The sequence below is a fragment of the Sciurus vulgaris genome, assembly GCF_902686455.1.
Source record: "Sciurus vulgaris genome assembly, chromosome: 4".
Lineage (NCBI taxonomy): Eukaryota > Metazoa > Chordata > Mammalia > Rodentia > Sciuridae > Sciurus > Sciurus vulgaris.
In genome coordinates this window covers 163,659,269-163,671,276 of record NC_136464.1, presented here as the reverse complement: position 1 = coordinate 163,671,276, position 12,008 = coordinate 163,659,269, and the positions used below count along the sequence as shown (strand labels likewise).

The window sequence follows — 12,008 nt, the reverse complement described above, 5'->3', positions numbered from 1 at the left end:
GACAGAGTTTTCAGCTCTGATTTCTGTAGTACTCCTAAAATTTTGTGTTCATTTGGAGAGAGCCAGCAATAAATTGGACTATGAGAAAGAGAGAGAAACATTAAGATGTCTTAAAATAAAATTTAAAAATTCAAGAGAGAACATCTCAAGAAGGTGGAATTGTCAGGTGTAGGGTACACCTTCAGTGATGAAAATAAAAACAGAAATATCTACTGGAACCCACTGATGAGGCCAAAAATGTGGTGACATAAGCACTTCTCTAAATCCCCATCTCTGAATATTTCTGCATTGGGGTTCAAGACTTGAACATATGAGTCTTTGGGGCATTCTTTATATCCAAACAAAAACAGACTTGAGTAGGACAAAGAATGAAATAATTTGGATAGAGTTCAGCAACTGAAGTCCATGAGAACCAACACTTCTAAACTTCCTTTCTTTAAGGTTTGTACTTTTTAAACCATGTTAACTATTTCATATATTTCTAGAATATAGATAATTCCATCCATGTTTTGTATTTATTAGCATGATGGCAAAATATTTTAATCCTTAGTTCATTGTACTATTTTTCACTTATCTCTTCTATAATTTTATTTTTTATAATTTTGTAATTTTCTGTCTAAAATGAAGGGTCAAAGTGGGAAAGGAAGAGTCAACGTTCATATTTATAAGATGGGGAAATTTGGATTATGATCATATGCTAATGGAAATTAAGGTAAGGTAAGAAGTCCAATGATGCAGAAGGAACTAAGCATACATGAAAGGAAAAGTGTCTTGAAATCAATAAAAACACAGTATGCATAAAAATACAAAATAGAGTCAAATTTTCCATTATTACACAAGGAATGATGGTAAACATCAGTCTCTGTACAGATGGGTTTTTAATGTTTCTGGTGGGAAATGAAAATTTTTCCTTTTGATGAATTGTGTTTGCTGACAGTATGTCAGTGAAGTATGACAATGAAAACATGAGTGATAGGGGATAGGTCAGAGGACAGGAAGAGGCAGGAAATCTCATCTTGGAGAATAGGACATCATTTATTTGTTATTATGGTTTGGATATACGTTATCCCCCAAAGCTCCCCTGTTATTGCAGGGATGTTTGGAGGAAAAATAATTGGATTGTTTGAGCTGTAATGAGTTCATCCTGGTTTGAATGAACCTACTAAGTGGTCACTCTAGGCAGGTGAGGCATGACTAGAGGAGGTGGGTTACTGGGAGTGTATCTGAAAAGGTTCATTTCCCTGTGTCCCTACCTCCTCTGCTTCCTGGTTGACATGAATGGGGCCTCACTCCTCCACCATACTCTTAACCATGATGTTCTTGCCTCCTCATGCCCAGAGCAATGGAGTGAACTGACCATGGACTGAACCTCTGAACCATGAGTCAAAATAAACTTTCCCTTCCCTAAATTGTTCTTGCTGGGTATTTTGATCACAGTTATACAAAGCTGACTAACACACTTGGAACACGGTATAATTGCTGAATAGTTTTATGTCATAAATGAAATTTACAGTTAATAGTTTAATGTTTAAATAACAGCAAGTTCTATAACTTGCTCTATGTCACTTTTTAAAGAGTCAGGATATGAACACAGGAAGAAAATAGAGACTTGGGTTGAGTCACAACTCAAGTTTCATAAAGTGATTCAAAGTGATGCTGCAGTCACATCTGGGTAAAGCCTGTTGTGGTGAGTCTTCTTGCAAAATGACTGAAAACTCAGAGAGTAATCACAAAATCTAAGTGTGAAGTTAAGATTACAGAGGGGATTTTGTTATAGGTGATAACAAGATAAGGCAGAGGGCTATTCAGTGCCATGTATCCTTAATACTGTCTTAATCAGATTTGGAGTTATTAGGATTTTGTTTTGTTTTGTTTTGTTTTTTTGTTTTTTTGGTTTTTTTTTTTTTTTTTTTGCTATTTATAAAACAACACCAAAAAAACAGCAAACAAATGCTATTTTTTAAAAAAAATTGGCTGTCATATCCCTTAGAAAAATACTGACACTTTATAGAACCTTTCTTTCTTAGCTCTTTCCTTTGCCAGGAACATTCTATTTGAGCCACGTTTCTACGTATTTTTGACAGCGGTCTCGTGCTTCAGCAGCAAAAGCTTGATTTTTTTGTCTGTATAAGTATTTCTCTCAAGCTAGGTGGGATATATCCTATCTATCTATCTATGTAAAACAGTTACATGACTTGTTTTCCCAGTTTGGAAGCAAGATTTGCTTTTCTAAGATGTCTTAATCATTTAAGTGTGTGTGTGTGTGTGTGTGTGTGTGTGTGTGTGTGTGTGTGTGTGTGTATTTCATGTTGCTGGTTCATTTAGCTTGCTTTAAGTACCAATGCATGTTTTTGTTTCTGTTGTTCATTTGCTTTAACTATTCTTAGTAAGATGCAGTTTCCATGCAAGATAATGACACAATCTTAAGGCTTAATGATTTTGACAAATCTAGACAACCATGAAATTATAATCACAATTGTTGCATAGAATATTTTCATAACCCAAAATGTTTCCTGTGTCACTTATCAGTCACTCTCCACCCAAAAGATAACGAACAGCAAATGACCTGATCTACAAGTTATATTTGATATTTTCCAAGATTTATACAAATGGCATAATATGCTAGTTTATAGTCTTTGATAACTGACTTCTTTCACTTATAATATTGTATTTGTGATTCATCCTTATGATTTCATTAGTTTATTCATTTTGTAAAGAATATATTTCTACTATATATATGCTAACATACTTTAATACATTTATTCATTCACTCCTTTTAAAGTTTTTGTTAGTGCATTATAGTTGTACATGATAGAAGGGTTCATTTTGACAGATTCATAAATGCATATAACAATTTGCTCTAATTCAATCTCCAGTACTTCTCCTTCTTTACCCCCTCTACACTAATTCGTCTTCCTTCTACACTGTTGAAGAGAAATTTTCGATAAGTATGAAGCCCAAAATAACAAATTATTTTTATTTTACTAAGAAATCATTGCTAATTGTGTTGTAGCAAATATTTTCTCTCATATATTTTGTTCTAGAACTTTGATAATTTTAGCTCTTTGGGTTGTCTACATACAATTTCAGTTAATATCTGCACATGATACTGAGTTACAAATGATATATGTGTGTGCATGTAATGTATAGAGAAATCTGGTTATTTGATGCTTCAAGCATTATTTTTTGATTAACTATGTGAACACAACTAGAATTTCTTTCCATAGGAGAATAGTAAGCTGTAAGCAATACTACTGTCCTATAGGGATTGCAGAGAATAATGCCAAGTAAGGACTAGAAAGATGGGGAGATGGTGATTGGCATGCATCCCATTCAATTTACCTATATGGTCTGTGAAGAAATCAGATGGATTTGGAGAACAACAGAAGGTTTTTATAAACTCAACCAGGTACTAATGTCAACTACAGGTGCTGTTTCAGAAGTGGTATCATTGCATGAATTAGGACATTCTCTGGTACCTGATACGCAGTTCTTGATCTGACAAATTATTTTTTCGTAATACCTGTTTAAAAGACCATCAGAAGACATTTGCATTCAGCTAGGAATGCTAGAAGAATACAATTTTATTGTCCCAGCCCCATATCTCTTGTCCAGATCTTTACCTTAATTCAGTATGCAGGGATGTGGATCAAGCCTCCCTTTCACCAGAAAACCCACTGGCCTGGTGCATTGACATTTTATTAATTGGACTAAATGTGTAAGAAACCATAAGCTTATTGATGAGGTATATTTGAGTCAAATGGTGTAAAATAAACCTGACAGAAATTCATGGGACATCTTCCTCAGTGAGATTTTTTATAGGCCCATGATGTGGAGCATGTTAAAATATTCCTCCTAAGGCAAAGGATTGTTGTATTTGGTACTCCTACAACCAAAACAAGTACATCAGTGAGTGAGCCATTATGGAATTTGGAAGCAACATATTCTTCATCTGGATATGTACTCTGGCCCACTTAGTAAATGATGAAAAAAAAAACTGTTAGTTTTAAATAGATCTGAGAAGGGAAGTATCTTCATGAGGTCCAGGTTGCCTGTAGTTGCTCTGGCATATGGGCCAGATAAGAAAGTAGATGAGATCATGCTTGATGTGTCAGGAGTGGATAGATAGACTGTGTATGCTCAGATATGTGAATTAAGGAACATACCCTTAGGGATCCAAAGCAAAGCCAAGGTACCTTATTCAGATAACTATTCTTCCTTTGAGAAAGGTCTTATGGCTTTCTACTGTACCTTAGTAGAGACTCAACACCTAATCATGAGCCATCAAGATATCAGTCAAACTGAGTTGTCCATCATGAGTTGGGGATCGTCTGATCCACAATGCCATAAACTGGAATATGTATGCACTTTATTGTCAAATGAAAGTGATATATTCTCAAGAGTAAGCTTTAGAAGGCCCTCAAAATGAGGAAATGATCAAAATGCCTATGGCTCCTATTCCTGTTGTTCCCACGAGGAATCCCTGCCATCAATTAACTGAGGAAGAAAAATCTCAAACTTGATTTATGGATGGCTGGCAACACTCTGCAAGTATGAACTACAGTAAACAACTATTGTGCTATGTGCTCTTTCTGCGATCTCCCTAAAGGACGGTGGTGAAAGGAAATCCTTCTAGAGAACAGAAGTTTGTACAGTATATCTGCCTGTTCATTTTGGTTGAAAGGGTAGAGGGCCACACGTAAGAGTTACATTGATGAATGAGCTCTAGCCAGTTGTTATACTAAATGCTTAAGGAATTGGAAGGAATATGATTAGAAAAGTGGTGACAAGAAGCTCTAGAGAGGATATCTGGATATACTGGCAAATGGGTAAGAAAAAACATGAAAATGTTGTTTTCCATGTGAATATTCATCAAAGAGTGACCTCGGCAGCAGTGTATCCTATCAACCAGATAGGGTAAGTCATACCTTGGATACAAGTCAGTCTCTTCCCACTTACCTTTGCCATTGTATAGTGGGAACCTGGGCAAAGTAACTCAGCAACATGGACTTTGACTCATCAAAGGAGATCTGGCTATAGCTACTGCTGAAAGCCCAGTTGATCAGCATCAGAGGCCTACCAGGAGTCTCCAATATAGATACTACCTTGTGGCAGTTGATTACATTGCACTGCTTTTATCACAAAAGATGCAGAGTTTTGTCTTACTAGACTAGAAACTTTGAATAAATGTTTGTTTTCCCTTAATGGAATGCTTATAACCTAAGTATCATACATGGATTTATACAATGCCTTATTTACTATTGTGGTATTTCATACAACATTGTTCTTAATCCAAGAACTCACTCCACAGCAAATGACAAATGGAAATAGGCCTATACTTACAGAATTTACTTGTCCTAGGAGGTCCCCCATCATCCTAAAGTAGCTAGCAAAGGCTCAGAATATATGTCATTCACATGTTATTTTAAAAGACATTTTTGATTGATTTTTGAAGTATATATACTTTTCTTGTATAATAGGTTATGAAAAAATATGAAAGCATTTTTAAAATACAGATATAATTTTTTTAAAGTTTAAACAGTTAAAATACATGTGGTCTAAATACAGGAAGACGTGTACTGTTATGATGAATGTAGTCTTTGCAACCAGAGCTGAATTCCAGTAATTAAAGTCAGCTCTGCTCTCTGGGTCACCTTGTACTAAATTCCTAAACTACTTCAGCTTTGGAGTCCTAATTTGTAAGTAGAAATAATATCCTTTGTCCTAAGTAACCGTAAAATTTAAGTGACAGAATACATGTGAATGCATATCACAGACACTCTGACCGATTAAGTACTTAGAAAAGGCAACTACCTCAGGGAGGAAGCAAAGAAAGCAGCACTATAAAATCATTGCACATGTTTCTAAACAGGTATTTTTTTTTTCCTGGCCACATGAATCCTGCAGCATGAAACCAAGTAGTGGTTGATAAAGTATAACATAGTTTTCAAAGATTGTTTGAGCTTAGAAACCACAGCAACTTCCCAAGTACATCCTCTAAAACTCTATAAAAAAAACCACTTCTATCATAGAACTATTATGGAGAATTCTTTCATACCATCTTTCTGGTAATACCAATTAGACATGCCAGTTTTCTTAATTTAACATTGATATACATTATTCACTTTCTAAAATTTTTGTTATTTTAATTTACGTGTTCTTCAAAGTTTTTAATTTTTGGCTTAATTCTTCTATTTCTTGGTTGCTTTCAGTAATACTGGATAATGCCTTCAAAGAATTTTTAAATTAAACTCATATTTTTCATTTAGAAAATTAATTTTAACTACTTATTAAAAACTGTGAAAAAATCATACTTGTTTCTTGCTTATATTATGAATTGCATCTTTTTTCTTCAAACATTTTGGTAGGAGGAATTTTATTTTGTTTCTTGCAAATTATTGGATATATACACTTTTTAAAATATCTGCTGCCTCCCAATATTGGTGGCTCTTTGTTTCCTTGAAATGTAGCCATCTTTGTTCTTGAGTTTATTGTTATTTGACCTTGCATTATAGAAATTTAAGCTCCTGATAAGGAGATGCTTTCCTCCCAAGAACTTGTATGTGCTCTTGCCAGGAACCTGCTTTTGCTTCCAACTTAACTGTCCTGCAAAAATATAAAAATTCCCATTAAATTTCCTTCATCTGCTTGATGCCCAGAAATATAATCTCCCACCAAAAATTCTGTTATGATTACTTTCTCATAAGGCATTTTGATAAACTGAAAATATTTTAAAATTCAGTAAAAACATGTTTTTAAATTATCAGAATAGTTTTAATAGACAAATATATAAGTTTCATGCCAAAAATACACTGTTTCTTATACACAAGAGATATGTGCAAAATTAACCATGTGTGAATCATCAAATAAATCACAGCTTAAAAAAATTATGTCACATTTTTTTTCTGATAAAGTTAAATTAGGAACCAATAATAAAATGTCTAATAATGTTACAGAAGTCAAAGATTCATAAGAGTCCCCAAATTTTTATTCATATTCCCATCATTGGGCAATTGCATACATAAAAGTTAATTTTTAGAGTGAATGGAGAAACCCTAAACATTAACCTTCATTTTTTTTACATTTTATAGTGCATGATTAGAAGGAGAATATAAAACTCATTTTCCATTAGTGTGATAACAGATGGTCATCTAGAATGTAATGCAATGCCCCATAGAAAATAAGTAGTCCCAAAGCATCACTTCAGACAAAGTCTGGTGCTGTGAATAAATTGTTAGTTTTTCACATATTGCAATTGAATTAAAACCTAATCTCAGCCTCAAAAGAATTGTTATTATTAGTCCTTGATAGTTTCAACAATGTAGTATATAGTTTCTTTCCATCTTTTTTACCATACCATTTCTATTTTCACTTATCTAGAGATGACCTCCTTTTATTTTGGTCTAACTGCATTGTAAAGAAAAAAGAGCAAGATATTCCAGCTGATGTTAAATGCTTTTCAGAGTGTAATAGGATAGTTGATGTTCAGAGATTGTCTGTCCTGAGTGGTGTTAGTACTGCTTAGATATGGCATAAATGGGTAGCTGCTGTTACTACAGAAACTTTTCTCTAAATTATCAAACTGCAACAAACTATTTAGCTGACTGACATCCAATCTTTCCATTCATTTTATTTGTCCTTTTTTTCCTCAATAGTATATGTTTTTCCCTCAATTTCCCTTGCTTTAATGAGGAATTAAATGCATGGCAAAAAAAAAAAAAAAAAAAATGGATGTGGGTTTTAGCTCAAAGGGGAATTTCATGTCTGATAGCACTCTGTAGTGAGTACTATTAGAATTTAATGCCAGTGATTACTCCCAATTTAACATTGTGTTTTGGGCACTGGAAAGAAAGACCATTGTATCCATGCTAAATATTGAGAAAATGGCCTAATGTTAAAAGACAATCCCCAAATCATTGGACAGTTATAAGAATAGAGGCAGATTGGTGTGCATTTGGTGAAAGATATTTAAAACCAGTCATAGTCATTTTTAAGAAATTAATTTACTTAGGACTTTCCTTTGATATTTTAATAGTTTTGAAACTCCTGTTGACAATTGAAGAATATGGATTGTATCCAAAAGTGTTAACAAAATGATGTGACTTTGTATAATAATGAATTTTAGCAGATGTCATGAATAAACCACTTAAGTGAAATGTCTTATGACACTCTTGAAAAAGACATCAGATAATTCTCCACCCAGACTCCGCCATGTTCAGTCTTGTAGGTCGTGGGGCCGCTGCGTCGGCCTCTGGGGCCTTGCGGGGACTCAGCACTTAGGTATCACTACCCCAAGCCCAGCTTTTACTGTGGGCGCTCCGGCAAGCGGTCCAGCCTTCCAGAGACTATGCAGCGCAAACATCTCCATCGCCAAAGGCAGGCCCGGCCACCAGGCGCATCGCATCGTAGCAGTCATCAGCGCAGTAGTGGATATCCAGTTTGATGAGGGATTACCACCTATCCTAAATGCCCTGGAAGTGCAAGGCAGGGATACCAGGCTGGTTTTGGAAGTGGCCCAGCATTTGGGTGACAGCACAGTAAAGAACCATTGCTATGGATGGAACAGAAGACTTGGTTAGAAGTCAGAAAGTCTTAGATTCTGGTGCACCAATCAAAATTCCTGTTGGTCCTGAGACCTTGGGCAGAATCATGAATGTCATTGGAGAACCTTTTGATGAGAGAGGTCCTATCAAAGCCAAACAGTTTGCTCCTATTCATGCTGAGTCTTCTGAGTTCATTGAGATGAGTGCTGAGCAGAAAATTCTGGTGACTAGTATCAAGGTTGTGGATCTGCTAGCTCCCTATGCCAAGGGTGGCAAAATTGGGCTCCTTTGGTGGTGCTGGAGTTGGCAAGACAGTGCTGATCACGGAGTTAATTAACAGTGTTGCCAAAACCCATGGTGGTTTCTCTGTTTGCTGGTGTTGGAGTGAGAATCCATGAAGGCAGTGACTTATACCATGAAATGATCAAATCTGGTGTTATAAACTTAAAAGATGCTACCTCCAAGGTAGCATTGGTGTATGGTCAAATGAATGAACCACCTGGTGCTCAGCCCAAGTAGCTCTGACTGGACTGACTGTGGCTGAATACTTCAGAGAGCAAGAAGGTCAAGATGTATGGCTGTTTATTGATAACATCTTTCGTTTCACCCAGGCTGGCTCAGAGGTATCTGCCTTATTGGGCAGAATTCTGGCCACTGACATGGGTACTATGCAGGAAAGAATCACCACTACCAAGAAGGCTATCTATGTGCCTGCCGATGACTACTGATCCTGCCCCTGCCACTACCTTTGCCCATTTGGATGCTACCACTATGCTGTCTCGTGCAATTGCTGAACTGGGCATCTATCCAGCTGTGGATCCTCTGGACTCCACCTCTTGCATCATGGATCCAAACATTGTTTGGCAGTGAGCATTATGATGTTGCCCGTGGAGTGCAAAAGATCCTGCAGGACTACAGATCCCTCCAGGATATAGCCATCCTGGGTATGGATGAGCTTTCAGAGGAAGACAAGTTGACCGTGTACCGTGCACAGAAAATACAGCATTTCTTGTCTCAGCCATTCCAGGTTGCTGAGGTCTTCACAGGAGTATGAGCAATGCCATCCATAAAAGTTGAAAGAACTGACCACTTCATCTAATTAAACCAAGAAAAGCAAAACAAAACAATGGAAACTCTCCTTGAAGGACTGAGATATTAGCATAGTATAGAATTTTTAACAGATCTAAATGTGGAAGAGTATGCTAACAGAGGGTGCAGACCCCACTTTTAACAGAAAAGTAGTTTCCACTTATTTAAAAGAATTGGTTGGGGGTCTGGGGTTGTGGCTCAGTGGTAGAGTGCTTGCACCACATATATGTGAATGATAAAATAAAGGTCTATCAACATCTAAAATATATATATATATATAAACTAAGAAATTGGTTGAGAGTCTAACTTTTGTAGTTTCATAGAGACATGGAAGAAAAGATCAGAACCATGAAAAAATTATACATACTCTTCAGTGTGACCCTGAGAGCTGAACCTTAGGAGAGTGGTGAACTTGAAGGAAACATTGTATAGTCAGAGAATGAAACCTGATTTCAAGTCTTCTGCAGAGCACAGAAATTCATGGCATCTAGCTCTGTCTTAAGATGATTCCATATTACCTCCTGCCGTAGGTATTTGGCAGAAGCAAAGGGAAACTATTGGATAAAAATAATTTCCTAGACATGAAATTATTAAATTAATAATTTGCAGAACACTTGATAAGATGATCAGTCACACAAGATTCAATATAATAGTGATTCACATCAGTAGGAATGGTTTCAAGAGTATATACAGAAACAGGGTGCCTCTAGATATTGGAATGAACACCCACAAAATTTACAGTAATTGTAAAATGTTCAAAGAAAAGGTTCTGATATAGAATTAACAAATATATGCAATATCAAATATAAAAGAAATTGGTACTTAAATAAGCAAACTAAGAACTCTCTGAATGAGTTTAGTTTTAGACACATTTGAAGAGAGAAATTTTAAACTGGTCAAAAGGATATGTGCATCATAAAGCACTAATAAGAGAATTGAAAGATGGAAAAATCAAGGTATTCTGATAAAGTCTAAAATGTTGATCATTGGGGAACAACAGCTGAGAAAAGAGAATGGGGAAAAGCAAGATCCAAAAGCTTTATTTGTGAAGAAATACCCATCTTGATGGAAATTATTCATCAGGTTGGAAAGCAAATTGATGGGAAAAAAATCCTGATTCTGAAACACTGTCGTATAGCTGCCGAAAACCAAGTGCAGAGAGCTGAAAAGAAGTATCCAGGCATGGGAAAAGAGATTGACTCTATCTTGGAGAGCCTGGCTTTTACACTACTATACACCTTTTCTAAACCCAGGAATGTTCTACCACTGACCTAAATCCCCAGCCCTTTTTACTTTTAATTCCGAGACAGAGTTTCACTAAATTGACTAAATTGCCCAGGCTCCCACAAGTTGCTGAGATTACAGACCTATGTCACTGTACCTGGCTAGACTACAGGCTTTAATTAGACCTTAAATTTCTTTTCTTTCTTTTAAAATGTGTAGAAAATATAGGCATCGAGGAAGATCACTTCTGTCATTACTTCTTTGAATTATTGAATTATTGTTACACAGTGTAAATCAATGTGTGTGTGGTAGTCGAGTCTCTCAACATATGTACATGTATATGTAGTTTTTCTACAACAAATATATGATTTAAGAAGATAAATGTAATAAACTAGCACAAAACTATATATGTACAAGAAAGAAGATAAGGAATCATGTATTTTGTGTGATTCACTGTTCTTCAGATTTATAAAAACGGTAAAGAAACTCATATTTTCTGAGGGACAGAGACATGAAGTCATGGAATTACAATACTTTTAGTTGTGTACAATACCAAGGAAATAGGAAATATTAGAAAAGCAAATGTTTAAGAATCTAGTCTAGATCAAGAAACGTTAAAAGTATATTTGCAAGGACAAGTAATTTGTAAATTGAGATTTGAAGGATTAAAGGCAGGCATTCAAGTGAAGAAAGGTGAGCTGGAACAAAGGATTTTAAATGGACAGAACAGCATGTTTAATGGTCTAAAATAAATCACAGCAAGGTTGAAAATTCAGAAGAAATTTAGTGTTAAGTATGAGAAAGAGGCAAAAGAGAATATAAAAGTAGATAGGGATATGTTCTTCCAGAGTCCCAATACTAACTGGTATTTAAGTGTTTGAACTCTATCACATCAGACTTTAAAATCAAATATAAACATTGCAAAAATGACTAAATTGTCTGTACAAAGAATACATAATTTAAGTAAAGCCAGGAGTAGAGATTGCTGGCAGAAGACTGATGTAATGACTTGGATGAGATATCACATGGAATGCCAGTGATGATTTGGGGTGGATGATATAGTTAGTGAAATTTTTAGACCCTTAAATCTAGAAGACAAAGTAAATAAATAAATGTGATAAAGACATATGAGACAAAGAAATTAAGCCCATA

General features: G+C 35.5%; 1 pseudogene across 1 annotated transcript; it reads left to right on the top strand.

Annotated features, from left to right (window-relative positions):
• Positions 1–8,211: 8,211 nt before the first annotated feature.
• On the top strand, positions 8,212–9,597 carry LOC306660307 (ATP synthase subunit beta, mitochondrial-like; annotated as a pseudogene). The gene has a single exon. The product of its transcript is annotated as an ATP synthase subunit beta, mitochondrial-like (transcript).
• The last annotated feature ends 2,411 nt before the right edge of the window (positions 9,598–12,008 follow it).